At 38.7% G+C, this 12586-nt stretch overlaps 1 protein-coding gene across 1 annotated transcript in view; it reads right to left on the bottom strand.

Annotated features, from left to right (window-relative positions):
• LOC133652123 (zinc finger protein GLI2-like) overlaps positions 1–11164 on the bottom strand; it is a 66608-nt gene extending 55444 nt beyond the window's left edge. The window contains exon 1 of the mRNA XM_062050571.1: positions 10941–11164. The gene's annotated coding sequence lies outside the window, so the exon portion shown is untranslated. The remainder of the gene's footprint in view (positions 1–10940) is intronic.
• Positions 11165–12586: the final 1422 nt, after the last annotated feature.

Raw genomic sequence — 12586 nt, 5'->3', positions numbered from 1 at the left:
GGGTTAGGGTTAGGGTGAGGCGCTAACTGTCCAAAGTCGGGACCCGGGGTGGACCACTCATCTGTGCATCAGTTGGTGACGTCTCTGCTGCTGACCTGTCTCCACTCAAGATGATCTCCTGCTGGTCTCACTATGGACTGGACTCTCACTATTATGTTAGATCCACTATGGACTGGACTCTCACTATTATGTTAGATCCACTATGGACTGGACTCTCACACTATTATGTTAGATCCACTATGGACTGGACTCTCACACTATTATGTTAGATCCACTATGGACTGGACTCTCACACTATTATGTTAGATCCACTATGGACTGGACTCTCACTATTATGTTAGATCCACTATGGACTGGACTCTCACAATATTATGTTGGATCCACTATGGACTGGACTCTCACTATTTCGTTAGATCCACTATGGACTGGACTCTCACTATTATGTTAGATCCACTATGGACTGGACTCTCACTATTTCGTTAGATCCACTATGGACTGGACTCTCACTATTATGTTAGATCCACTATGGACTGGACTCTCACTATTATGTTAGATCCACTATGGACTGGACTCTCACACTATTATGTTAGATCCACTATGGACTGGACTCTCACTATTTCGTTAGATCCACTATGGACTGGACTCTCACTATTATGTTAGATCCACTATGGACTGGACTCTCACTATTTTGTTAGATCCACTATGGACTGGACTCTCACTATTATGTTAGATCCACTATGGACTGGACTCTCACTATTTTGTTAGATCCACTATGGACTGGACTCACACTATTATGTTAGATCCACTATGGACTGGACTCTCACTATTATGTTAGATCCACTATGGACTAGACTCTCACAATATTATGCTAGATCCACTCGACGTCCATTGCACCGGTCGCCAAGGTTTCTCATTGTCTTCCAATTGGGTTGAGTTTTTCCTTGCCCTGATGTGGGATCTGAGCCGAGGATGTGGTTGTGGCTTGTGCAGCCCTTTGAGACACTGGTGATTTAGGGCTAAATAAGTCAACTTTGATTGATTGTGCCTCGTTAGTAGCTATATTGGAGCTCATTTAATTTCCTGTACTTAGTGTGTATTTAATTGATATTTGCATGTCTCATGACACATTATCTGCATTTCTCATAGTTGTTTGTGCGCCATGTTGTTCCAGACCACAGCAAACGTTACCCAGCTTGCAAAGATTGTAATAAATCCATTATGATTTATTGCCAATTCCTTTAACTTGGCCACACTCATCTTTACCTTTGGCAGTTTTAAGTCAGTCATTTCCAGGAGTTATCTCACCCTCTGAGACACTTACCTATAATGTGTTGCCTTCATAATAACACTCACATTAGGCTTTTTACTTTTTGCGGCTCCGGACAGATTTGTGTTTTGTATTTTTGGTCCAATATGGCTCTTTCCACATGTTGGGTTGCTGACCCCTGGCCTATAGCAACCAGAAGTACACCAAAAAATGGAGCGTTGAAACAAAAATAAACCTCAAACACAGGAAAACCACAAAAACAAAGGAAAGACAAGACCAGATGACCTGGTGGGACAAGGCACACCAATTTGGACAACAACACTACTAAAAATAAATATAAATTGTAGACTTGCGGAAATGTCAATCGGCAAACATTTACCACACATGGAGATATCTGCTGAACTAAGTCAGAAATAATGGCTAATCTTGTTTGGAACAAGGCAATGTTTATTTGACCTTACCTTTCTGGCACACTCCCGTTTATAAAATGTCAATAGGAGTGTGCCAGGACAGAAGGGAAAAACTGTAGTCAGGTATGCTCAGTGTGCTTATGCAAAGTGACACGTCATGGTTATATTTGCAACCGGATACCAACAATTATATTAACTGTTAATAACACTCCAACGAACATTGGGATGGCGGTCAGAAATCTGGCACGTTCTGACGGGGAAATATTGTCAGGGTCCCCAAATAGGCGGCTACTGAGGGGCACTGGTTTAGTGGGTTACTGGGAGTCAGTCCACGCTCAGTGTGAACGTGACTGACAAAGTCAAAGTCAGCTGGGATAGGCTCCAGCTCCTGGCGACACGGGTAAGTCTTAAAAATGAACGTCTTTCTTAAAAAAAAGAGCTATTTCCACATTCACACACACATTCACACACACATTCACACACACATTCACACACACATTCACACACTGATGGCGGGAGCTGCCATGCAAGGCGCTAACCAGCACCCATCAGGAGCAAGGGTGAAGTGTCTTGCCCAAGGACACAATGGATGTGACGAGGTTGGTAGAAGGTGGGGATCGAACCAGGAACCCTCGGGTTGCTGGCACATCCACCCTCCCTACCCGCGCCACGCCGTCCCCCAGGTTGAGATGCCAACATACATGGACTTAAAAAAGTATATTTTAACTTTCCATAATGATAGAAAGAACATTACTCTCGACAGCTCAATGGTCACTTCCATTTATTGTTTGGGCTGCACTTTAAAATGTACTTAAAATGTACTTAAAATGTACTTAATATGTACTTAAAATGTACTTAATATGTACTTAAAATGTACTTAGTATGTACTTAAAATGTACTTAAAATGTACTTAATATGTACTTAAAATGTACTTAATATGTACTTAAAATGTACTTAAAATGTACTTAAAATGTACTTAATATGTACTTAATATGTACTTAAAATTTACTTAAAATGTACTTAAAATGTACTTAATATGTACTTAAAATGTACTTAAAATGTACTTAAAATGTACATTTGTACAATATTTGTACAATATGTACTTAAAATGTACTTAAAATGTACTTAAAATGTACTTAAAATATACTTAATATGTACTTAAAATGTACTTAAAATGTATTTAAAATGTACTTAATATGTACTTAATATGTACTTAAAATGTACTTAATATGTACTTAAAATGTACTTAAAATGTACTTAAAATGTACTTAATATGTACTTAAAATGTACTTAAAATGTACTTAAAATGTAATTAAAATGTACTTAAAATGTAGTTAAAATGTACTTAATATGTACTTAAAATGTACTTAATATGTACTTAAAATGTACTTAAAATGTACTTAAAATGTACTTAATATGTACTTAAAATGCACTTAAAATGTACTTAAAATTTACTTAAAATGTACTTAAAATGTACTTAATATGTACTTAAAATGTACTTAAAATGTACTTAAAATGTACTTAATATGTACTTAAAATGTACTTAAAATGTACTTAAAATGTACTTCACGCCCACTTGCTGTCTGCAAACCATCTCAGTGAGACACCACCCGCCCCCGCTGTCACCACTACAGGATGTCACTTAAGTATAGACACCTAGACTTAAACGCTTATTTTCAAAAATGTAAATGTTCAACAACATTTGTATTTAATTGGAATATTTACAGATAACGTCTTCAATATAATCTCCAACGCAGAAGTTGATGCACTTTGACGAATTCCCTTCAACAATATTCAGACTTAAAGGCCTACTGAAATGATTTTTTTTCATTTAAACAGGAATAGCAGATCCATTCTATGTGTCATACTTGATCATTTCGCGATATTTCCATATTTTTGCTGAAAGGATTTAGTAGAGAACATCGACGATAAAGTTCGCAACTTTTGCTCGCTGATAAAAAAAAAGCCTTGCCTGTAGCGGAAGTAGCGTGACGTCACAGGTTGAAAGGCTCCTCACATCTGCACATTGTTTACACCAGCAGCGAGAGAGATTCGGACCGAGAAAGCGACGATTACCCCATTAATTTGAGCCAGGATGAAAGATTCGTGGATGAGGAACGTGAGAGTGAAGGACTAAAGTGCAGTGCAGGACATATCTTTTTTCGCTCTGACCGTAACTTAGGTACAAGCTGGCTCATTGGATTCCACACTCTCTCCTTTTTCTATTGTGGATCACGGATTTGTATTTTAAACCACCTGGGATACTATATCCTCTTGAAAATGAGAGTCGAGAACGCGAAATGGACATTCACAGTGACTTTTATCTCCACGACAATACATCGGTGAAGCACTTTAGCTACGGAGCTAACGTGATAGCATCGGGCTTAAATGCAGATAGACACAAAAAAAATAAGCCCCTGACTGGAAGGATAGACAGAAGATCAACAATACTACTATCAGGAGACACCGAACCAAACACTGGACCTGTAACCACACGGTTAATGCTGTGCCGCCTGTCGAAGCCTAGCAAAGCTGTTGCTAACGACGCCATTGAAGCTAACTTAGCTACGGGACCTTGTCAGAGCTATGATAAAAACATTAGCGCTCCACCTAATCCAGCCCTCATCTGCTCATCAACACCCGTGCTCACCTGCGTTCCAGCGATCGACGGCACGACGAAGGACTTCACCCGATCATCGATGCAGTCGACGGCTAGCGTCGGCTAGCGCGTCTGCTATCCAACTCAAAGTCCTCCTGGTTGTGTTGCTGCAGCCACCCGCTAATACACCGATCCCACCTACAACTTTCTTCTTTGCAGTCTTCATTGTTCATTAAACAAATTGCAAAAGATTCACCAACACAGATGTCCAGAATACTGTGGAATTTTGAGATGAAAACAGAGCTTTTTGTATTGGATCCAATGGGGTCCGAATACTTCCGTTTCAACGATTGACGTCACGCGCATACGTCATCATACATAGACGTTTTCAACCGGAAGTTTAGCGGGAAGTTTAAAATGTCACTTTATAAGTTAACCCGGCCGTATTGGCATGTTGCAATGTTAAGATTTCATCATTGATATATAAACTATCAGACTGTGTGGTCGCTAGTAGTGGCTTTCAGTAGGCCTTAAAGTCTTATTATCACGCTTCTTCAGACAACTATTAGGTAGTTTTTCTAAGTGACACTCAGGTGATCCATTATACTGCATCATCTCTTACCTCAAATGTCTCTAATTAGAAGAAACTGAACATATATTCAAAATGTCACATTAGCCATCTGTTAAACAAATGATCCAAATATGTTGGCCTGTTCTTTCACCTTCGTCATTATCTTCCTCTTTATGCTCTAACAAAACTATACAAAACTCTCTTTGAGCCACAGTAATGTCATCTGGTGTAACACCTTCCCTACCTACCTTCACAAATTAGAATCCATGCAAAAGAAAATCATACGGGCCCTGTCAGGGTCCAAGTTTAATGCCCCCACTCCACACCATAATTATCATCTCTTAAGACTGACAGAGTTCAATATTTTTCACAATGCTTGTCTAACCTATCAAGTCATCCACAGGCTGAATCTTAGGCTCTGTAGCTTGGTTCCTATCTACCATCCCCAGCATGCCCACAACACTCCTAACTTTGATCTGATATCAGGTAAACATGGTCTACTGGCTTGTACAGATCCAAGTGTTGTATGCAGGAGACCAAAGATCTGGAACCGGCTTGATGAGAGCCTCAAGATGCTGTATTCATTCTCCAACTTCAAAAATAAACTGAAATCTTACCTATTAAGCACCTATCTCTAATGCCTCATGTGGGGTAGACCAGTGGTCCCCAACCACCGGGCCGCGGCCCGGTACCGGTCCGCGGGCCAATTGGTACCGGGCCGCGCAAGAAATTAAAAAAAAAAAAAATTTAAAAAATTAAAAATTTTTTTAAAAAAAATAAATAGTTTTTTATTTTTTATTTTTATTAATTAAATCAACATAAAAAACACAATATATACATATTGTGTATGTGTATGTCAATATAGATCAATACAGTCTGCAGGTATACAGTCCGTAAGCACACATGATTGTATTTCTTTATGAAAAAAAAAAAAAAAATTCAATTCAATTTCAAGCGTTGACCGGTCCCCAGCTACAAAAAGGTTGGGGACCACTGGGGTAGACTACTGTTGGGTTGTGCATGGTTGAATGTATGTATGTATGTATGTATGTATATATATATATATATATATATATATATATATATATATATATATATATATATATATATATATATATATATATATATATATATATATATATATATATATATATATATATATATATATATATATGTATGTATGTATGTATGTATGTATGTATGTATGTATGTATGTATGTATATATATATATATGTATATATGTATGTATGTATGTATGTATGTATGTATGTATGTATGTATATATGTATGTATGTATGTATGTATGTATGTATGTATGTATGTATGTATGTATGTATGTATGTATGTATGTATGTATGTATATATGTATGTATGTATGTATGTATGTATGTATATATGTATGTATGTATATATGTATGTATGTATGTATGTATGTATGTATGTATGTATGTATGTATGTATGTATGTATGTATGTATGTATGTATGTATGTATATATGTATGTATGTATGTATGTATGTATGTGTGTATATATGTATGTATGTATGTGTATGTATATATGTATGTATGTATGTATGTATGTATGTATGTATGTATGTATGTATGTATGTATGTATGTATGTATGTATGTATGTATGTATATATGTATGTATGTATGTATGTATGTATATATGTATGTATGTACAGTATGTATGTATGTATGTATATATGTATGTATGTATGTATATATGTATGTATGTATGTATGTATGTATGTATGTATGTATGTATGTATGTATGTATGTATGTATGTATGTATGTATGTATGTGTATGCTTGCTTTAGTACTACAAACCCCGTTTCCATATGAGTTGGTAAATGGTGTTAGATGTAAATATAAACGGAATACAATGATTTGCAAATCCTTTTCAAGCCATATTCAGTTGAATATGCTACAAAGACAACATATTTCATGTTCAAACTCATAAACATTTTTTTGTTGTTGCAAATAATCATTAATTTTAGAATTTGATGGCAGCAACACGTGACAAAGAAGTTGGGAAAGGTGGCAATAAATACTGATAAAGTTGAGGAATGCTCATCAAACACTTATTTGGAACATCCCACAGGTGTGCAGGCTAATTGGGAACAGGTGGGTGCCATGATTGGCTATATAAACAGCTTCCCAAAAAATGCTCAGTCTTTCACCAGAAAGGATGGGGCGAGGTACACCACTTTGTCCACAACTGCGTGAGCAAATTGTTGAACAGTTTAAGAACAACCTTTCTCAAAGTGCAATTGCAAGAAATTTAGGGATTTCAACATCTACGCTCCATAATATCATCAAAAGGTTCAGAGAATCTGGAGAAATCACTGCACGTAAGCAGCATGGCCGGAAACCAACATTGAATGACCGTGACCTTCCATCCCTCAGACGGCACATCAGTGTGTAAAGGATATCACCACATGGGCTCAGGAACACTTCAGAAAACCACTGTCAGTAACTACAGTTGGTCGCTACATCTGTAAGTGCAAGTTAAAGCTCTACTATGCAAAGTGAAAGCCATTTATCAACAACACCCAGAAACGCCGCCGGCTTCTCTGGGCCCCGAGATCATCTAAGATGGACTCATGCAAAGTGGAAAAGTGTTCTGTGGTCTGACGAGTCCACATTTCAAATTGTTTTTGGAAATATTCGACATCGTGTCATCCGGACCAAAGGGGAAGCGAACCATCCAGACTGTTATCGACGCAAACTTCAAAAGGCAGCATGTGTGATGGTATGGGGGTGTATTAGTGCCCAAGACATGGGTAACTTACACATCTGTGAAGGCACCATTAATGCTGAAAGGTACATACAGCTTTTGGAGCAACATATGTTGCCATCCCAGCAACGTTATCATGGACGCCCCTGCTTATTTCAGCAAGACAATGCCAAGCCACATTCAGCATGTGTTACAACAGCGTGGCTTCGTAAAAAAAAAAGAGTGTGGGTACTTTCCTGGCCCGCCTGCAGTCCAGACCTGTCTCCCATGGAAAATGTGTGGCGCATTATGAAGCGTAAAATACCACAGCGGAGACCCCGGACTGTTGAACAACTTAAAGGCCTACTGAAAGCCACTACTAGCGACCACGCAGTCTGATAGTTTATATATCAATGATGAAATCTTAACATTGCAACACATGCCAATACGGCCGGGTTAACTTATAAAGTGACATTTAAAACTTCCCGGGAAATATCCGGCTGAAACGTCGCGGTATGATGACGTATGCGCGTGACGAAGTCAGAGTAACGGAAGTTATGGTACCCCGTAGAATCCTATACAAAAAGCTCTGTTTTCATTTCATAATTCCACAGTATTCTGGACATCTTTTGCAATTTGTTTAATGAACAATGAAGGCTGCAAAGAAGACAGTTGTAGGTGGGATCAGTGTATTAGCAGCGGACTACAGCAACACAACCAGGAGGACTTTGTTGGAGCGCTAGCCGTGCTAGCCGCGGACCTCACCTTGACTTCCTACGTCTCTGGGCCGCCAAACGCTACTTCCGGTACAGGCAAGGCTTTTCGTTATCAGCGAGCAAAAGTTGCGAACTTTATCGTCGATTTTCTCTACTAAATCCTTTCAGCAAAAATATGGCAATATCGCGAAATGATCAAGTATGACACATAAAATGGATCTGCTATTCCCGTTTAAATAAAAAAAAATCATTTCAATTTAATAGAGAAAATCGACGATAAAGTTCGCAACTTTTGCTCGCTGATAAAAAAAAGCCTTGCCTGTAGCGGAAGTAGCGTGACGTCACAGGAGCTAGTATTCCTCACAATTCCCCGTTGTTTACAATGGAGCGAGAGAGATTCGGACCGAGAAAGTGATGATTACCCCATTAATTTGAGCGAGGATGAAAGATTCGTAGATGAGGAACGTTACAGTGAAGGACTTGAGAGGCAGTGCAGGACGTATCTTTTTTTGCTCTGACCGTAACTTAGGTACAAGCTGGTTCATTGGATTCCACACTCTCTCCTTTTTCTATTGTGGATCACGGATTTGTATTTTAAACCACCTGGGATACTATATCCTCTTGAAAATGAGAGTCCAGAACGCGAAATGGACATTCGGTGCCTTTTATCTCCACGACAATACATCTGCGAAATGCTTTAGCTACGAGCTAACGTGATAGCATCGTGCTTTAACTGCATATAGAAACAAAAAAATAAACCCCTGACTGGAAGTATAGATAGAAAATCAAAGAAAATCAACAATACTATTAAACCGTGGACATGTAAATACACGGTTAATGCTTTCCAGGCTGGCGAAGCTTAACAATGCTGTGCTAACGACGCCATTGAAGCTAACTTAGCAACTTAGCAACGGGACCTCACAGAGCTATGCTAAAAACATTAGCTCTCCACCTACGCCAGCCAGCCCTCATCTACTCATCAACACCCGTGCTCACCTGCGTTCCAGCGATCGGCAGAAGGACGAAGGACTTCACCCGATGCGTTTGGCGGCCCGGAGACGTAGGAAGTCAAGGTGAGGTCGCCGGCTAGCGCGGCTAGCGCTCCAACAAAGTCCTCCTGGTTGTGTTGCTGTAGTCCGCTGCTAATACACCGATCCCACCTACAACTGTCTTCTTTGCAGCCTTCATTGTTCATTAAACAAATTGCAAAAGATGTCCAGAATACTGTGGAATTATGAAATGAAAACAGAGCTTTTTGTATAGGATTCTACGGGGTACCATAACTTCCGTTACTCTGACTTCGTCACGCGCATATGTCATCATACCGCGACGTTTCAGCCGGATATTTCCCGGGAAGTTTTAAAAGTCACTTTATAAGTTAACCCGGCCGTATTGGCATGTGTTGCAAAGTTAAGATTTCATCATTGATATATAAACTATCAGACTGCGTGGTCGCTAGTAGTGGCTTTCAGTAGGCCTTTAAGCTCTACATAAAACAAGAATGGGGAAGAATTCCACTTTCAAAGCTTCAACAATTAGTTTCCTCAGTTCCCAAACGTTTACTGAGTGTTGTTAAAAGGAAAGGCCATGTAACACAGTGGTGAATATGCCCTTTCCCAACTACTTTGGCACGTGTTGCAGCCATGAAATTCTAAGTTGATTATCATTTGCAAAAATAAAATAAAGTTTATGAGTTTGAACATCAAATATGTTGTCTTTGTAGCATATTCAACTGAGTATGGCTTGAAAAGGATTCGCAAATCATTGTATTCTGTTTATATTTACATCTAACACCATTTCCCAACTCATACGGAAACAGGGTTTGTATTATTTTGTGTTTATCATATAGCGTTTTTTGCGCTTACCACCATGTTTCAGCATTCCATGCATATACTGACCTCTGGACCCCCTGCCAAAAGCTTCTTCTAGCTTATTTTGGGGGATCCTTTCACTTACCACCATCCTTAAATGGATATTCACTACTATTGTAATTGTTCTGTGGTATTGTGAATAAAACTTGAAACTTGATATACATCATATTTTACCTCTATATATGTTTTTCCACCTCTCCGCAGCGTGTACAAAAACAAGCAGCAATGGAAGGACGTGATAAAAGTGACATTTTTTTTTGTTTCCTTTGACGTCCAACAGATGCAACATCAAGTGTGTGTCAATAACGCTCAACTTTCTCCAATGCAAATGAATCCTCTGATCAGTTTCAAATAGTTTGTTTGCTTCTTCTTATTAGAAGTGACCTAAGAAGACTAAGAAGTCAGTGGCCTAAGAAATATTTTGAATATTCAAAATATTACACTTTTCGGACAGGATATCATGAGAAACAGAAATAATACCGCAACTGTATCTTCAAAATAAAACACATTTTAAACATCATCTTGCACATTTCCTGCATGCATTATTTTTAAATAATTGCATTGATAAATAACTTCAGTGGAATGATGAAGCTTTAGTCATTAATTGTTTTGCAGATTCAAACATCACAATGTGGGGAACACTCAAGTTATGGAAACATGTTTTATGTGTTGCTTTAAAAAACAAAAACTACAGTAATTATAATTAACTGCATTGTGTAAACGCAGCATTCTGAATTGAAACATCCTATTTCCCCCCAAGCAGGTGTTGAGCATGCAGGACTCACCAGGTGTGCAGCGTGTCTCTCCTACCTGCAGGCTTCAAGGCACACTTCAGCGCGACCAACAATTCCAGCAATGTTCCAACAAAAAAACAACTTAAAAAAAAAAAAGAAAAAAAAAGACGCTCCGAGGAGAATCTTTCAAGCGCAACTTCCGGACTGGACCCGCGAAACTTTTCCCGCACTGACGCTGCTTGCAGGTCCCTGCGAGCTGGAGCCGCCCCCAAAATCTCCACACCTACCAGCTTCCCTCCTATTTGGACTTCACCACCAGCCAATAACAACATGCTTTTTATTACTTTTTTTTTTTTTACATGTTTTAATTCAAATTATAATGTACATTTGTGCGTCAGTCCTAATAATCAGCGCGCGATTGCCGACATTTCCCTTAATAATCTAGTAGGCAACGCACATGTTTAATATTTTAATAACAATTTTACTATTTCAAAAAAAACAAAAACAATTCCACCTGCCAATATTTAGACACTATAACATCATTAATAGGCTACACGCAACCTTGAGTGAAGTTGAAAAGTTGGGACTTTCCGAAAAAGGCAACAATATTCCTGTCATATTTGCAAAGAGCAGCGATTGTGTGTAAATATGAAGAAGTATGTTTCACATCCACATATGGGCTCAGTGAAAAGAAAGACACTAATGGCCTGAAAGGTGTACCGCAAAATAAATAAATAAATACAAATGTTACAGCACCAGTTTGGCAAATATCCATGTTAGTGGACGTGGTGCCCCCTAGTGGACACATTGCCTAATTGCACCGCAGAATGACCTCAAAATGGTCATGGAAATTAAATAGGCCTTTTTTTTTATCCCCAGGAAACAAACTGCATAAATTCACTTTAATATATATAAAATATCAAATATTAAAAGTGCAATACTTTAATTTGATACAAAGTGTTGTCCTTATATCCCAGCACAATATATCTTTAAAAAATGTTGGTTATTTGTTGATTTGTAACAGTTAATTTGGTATGTTATTCTTATTTATGTATGGAAAGTAACTTGTTAGGTAGGAATTATCATTTACGTATTTTTTGAGTCACATTACTGTTAAGTGTTGTATTGTTATTTATTTTATTTTATACGGTCCCGCATTTCCTTCCTATTTATTGTTTCCGTGGGGCTGAATAGGGGACGGACGGGGAGGAGATAGGGAGAAAAAGAAAGAGAGAGCGGGAGCTATGTGTGTGTGTGTGTGTGTGTGTGTGTGTGTGTGTGTGTGTGTGTGTGTGTGTGTGTGTGTGTGTGTGTGTGTGTGTGTGTGTGTGTGTGTCTATCCATCTACACTATATTGCCAAAAGTATTAAGCCACCTGTCTTGACTCACATATGAAGTTGAAGTGCCATCCCATTCCTAACCCATAGGGTTCAGTATGACCTTTTGCAGCTATCACAGCTTCAGCTCTCCTGGGAAGGCTGTCCACAAGGTTGCGGAGTGTGTTTATAGTAATTTTCCACCAATCTTCCAAAAGCGCATTGGTGAGGTCACACACTGATGTTGGTGGAGAAGGTCCTGGCGATCAGTCTCCCTTCTAAATCATCCCAAAGGTGTTCTATGGGGTTCAGGTCAGGACTCTGTGCAGGCAGTCAAGTTCATCCACACCAGACTCTGTCATCCATGTCTTTATAGACTGG

Source organism: Entelurus aequoreus, linkage group LG01 (assembly GCF_033978785.1).
Source record: "Entelurus aequoreus isolate RoL-2023_Sb linkage group LG01, RoL_Eaeq_v1.1, whole genome shotgun sequence".
In the NCBI taxonomy this organism is placed as follows: domain Eukaryota; kingdom Metazoa; phylum Chordata; class Actinopteri; order Syngnathiformes; family Syngnathidae; genus Entelurus; species Entelurus aequoreus.
Note: the sequence above shows the minus strand (reverse complement) of the source record. Positions and strands in the feature narration are given on the sequence as shown.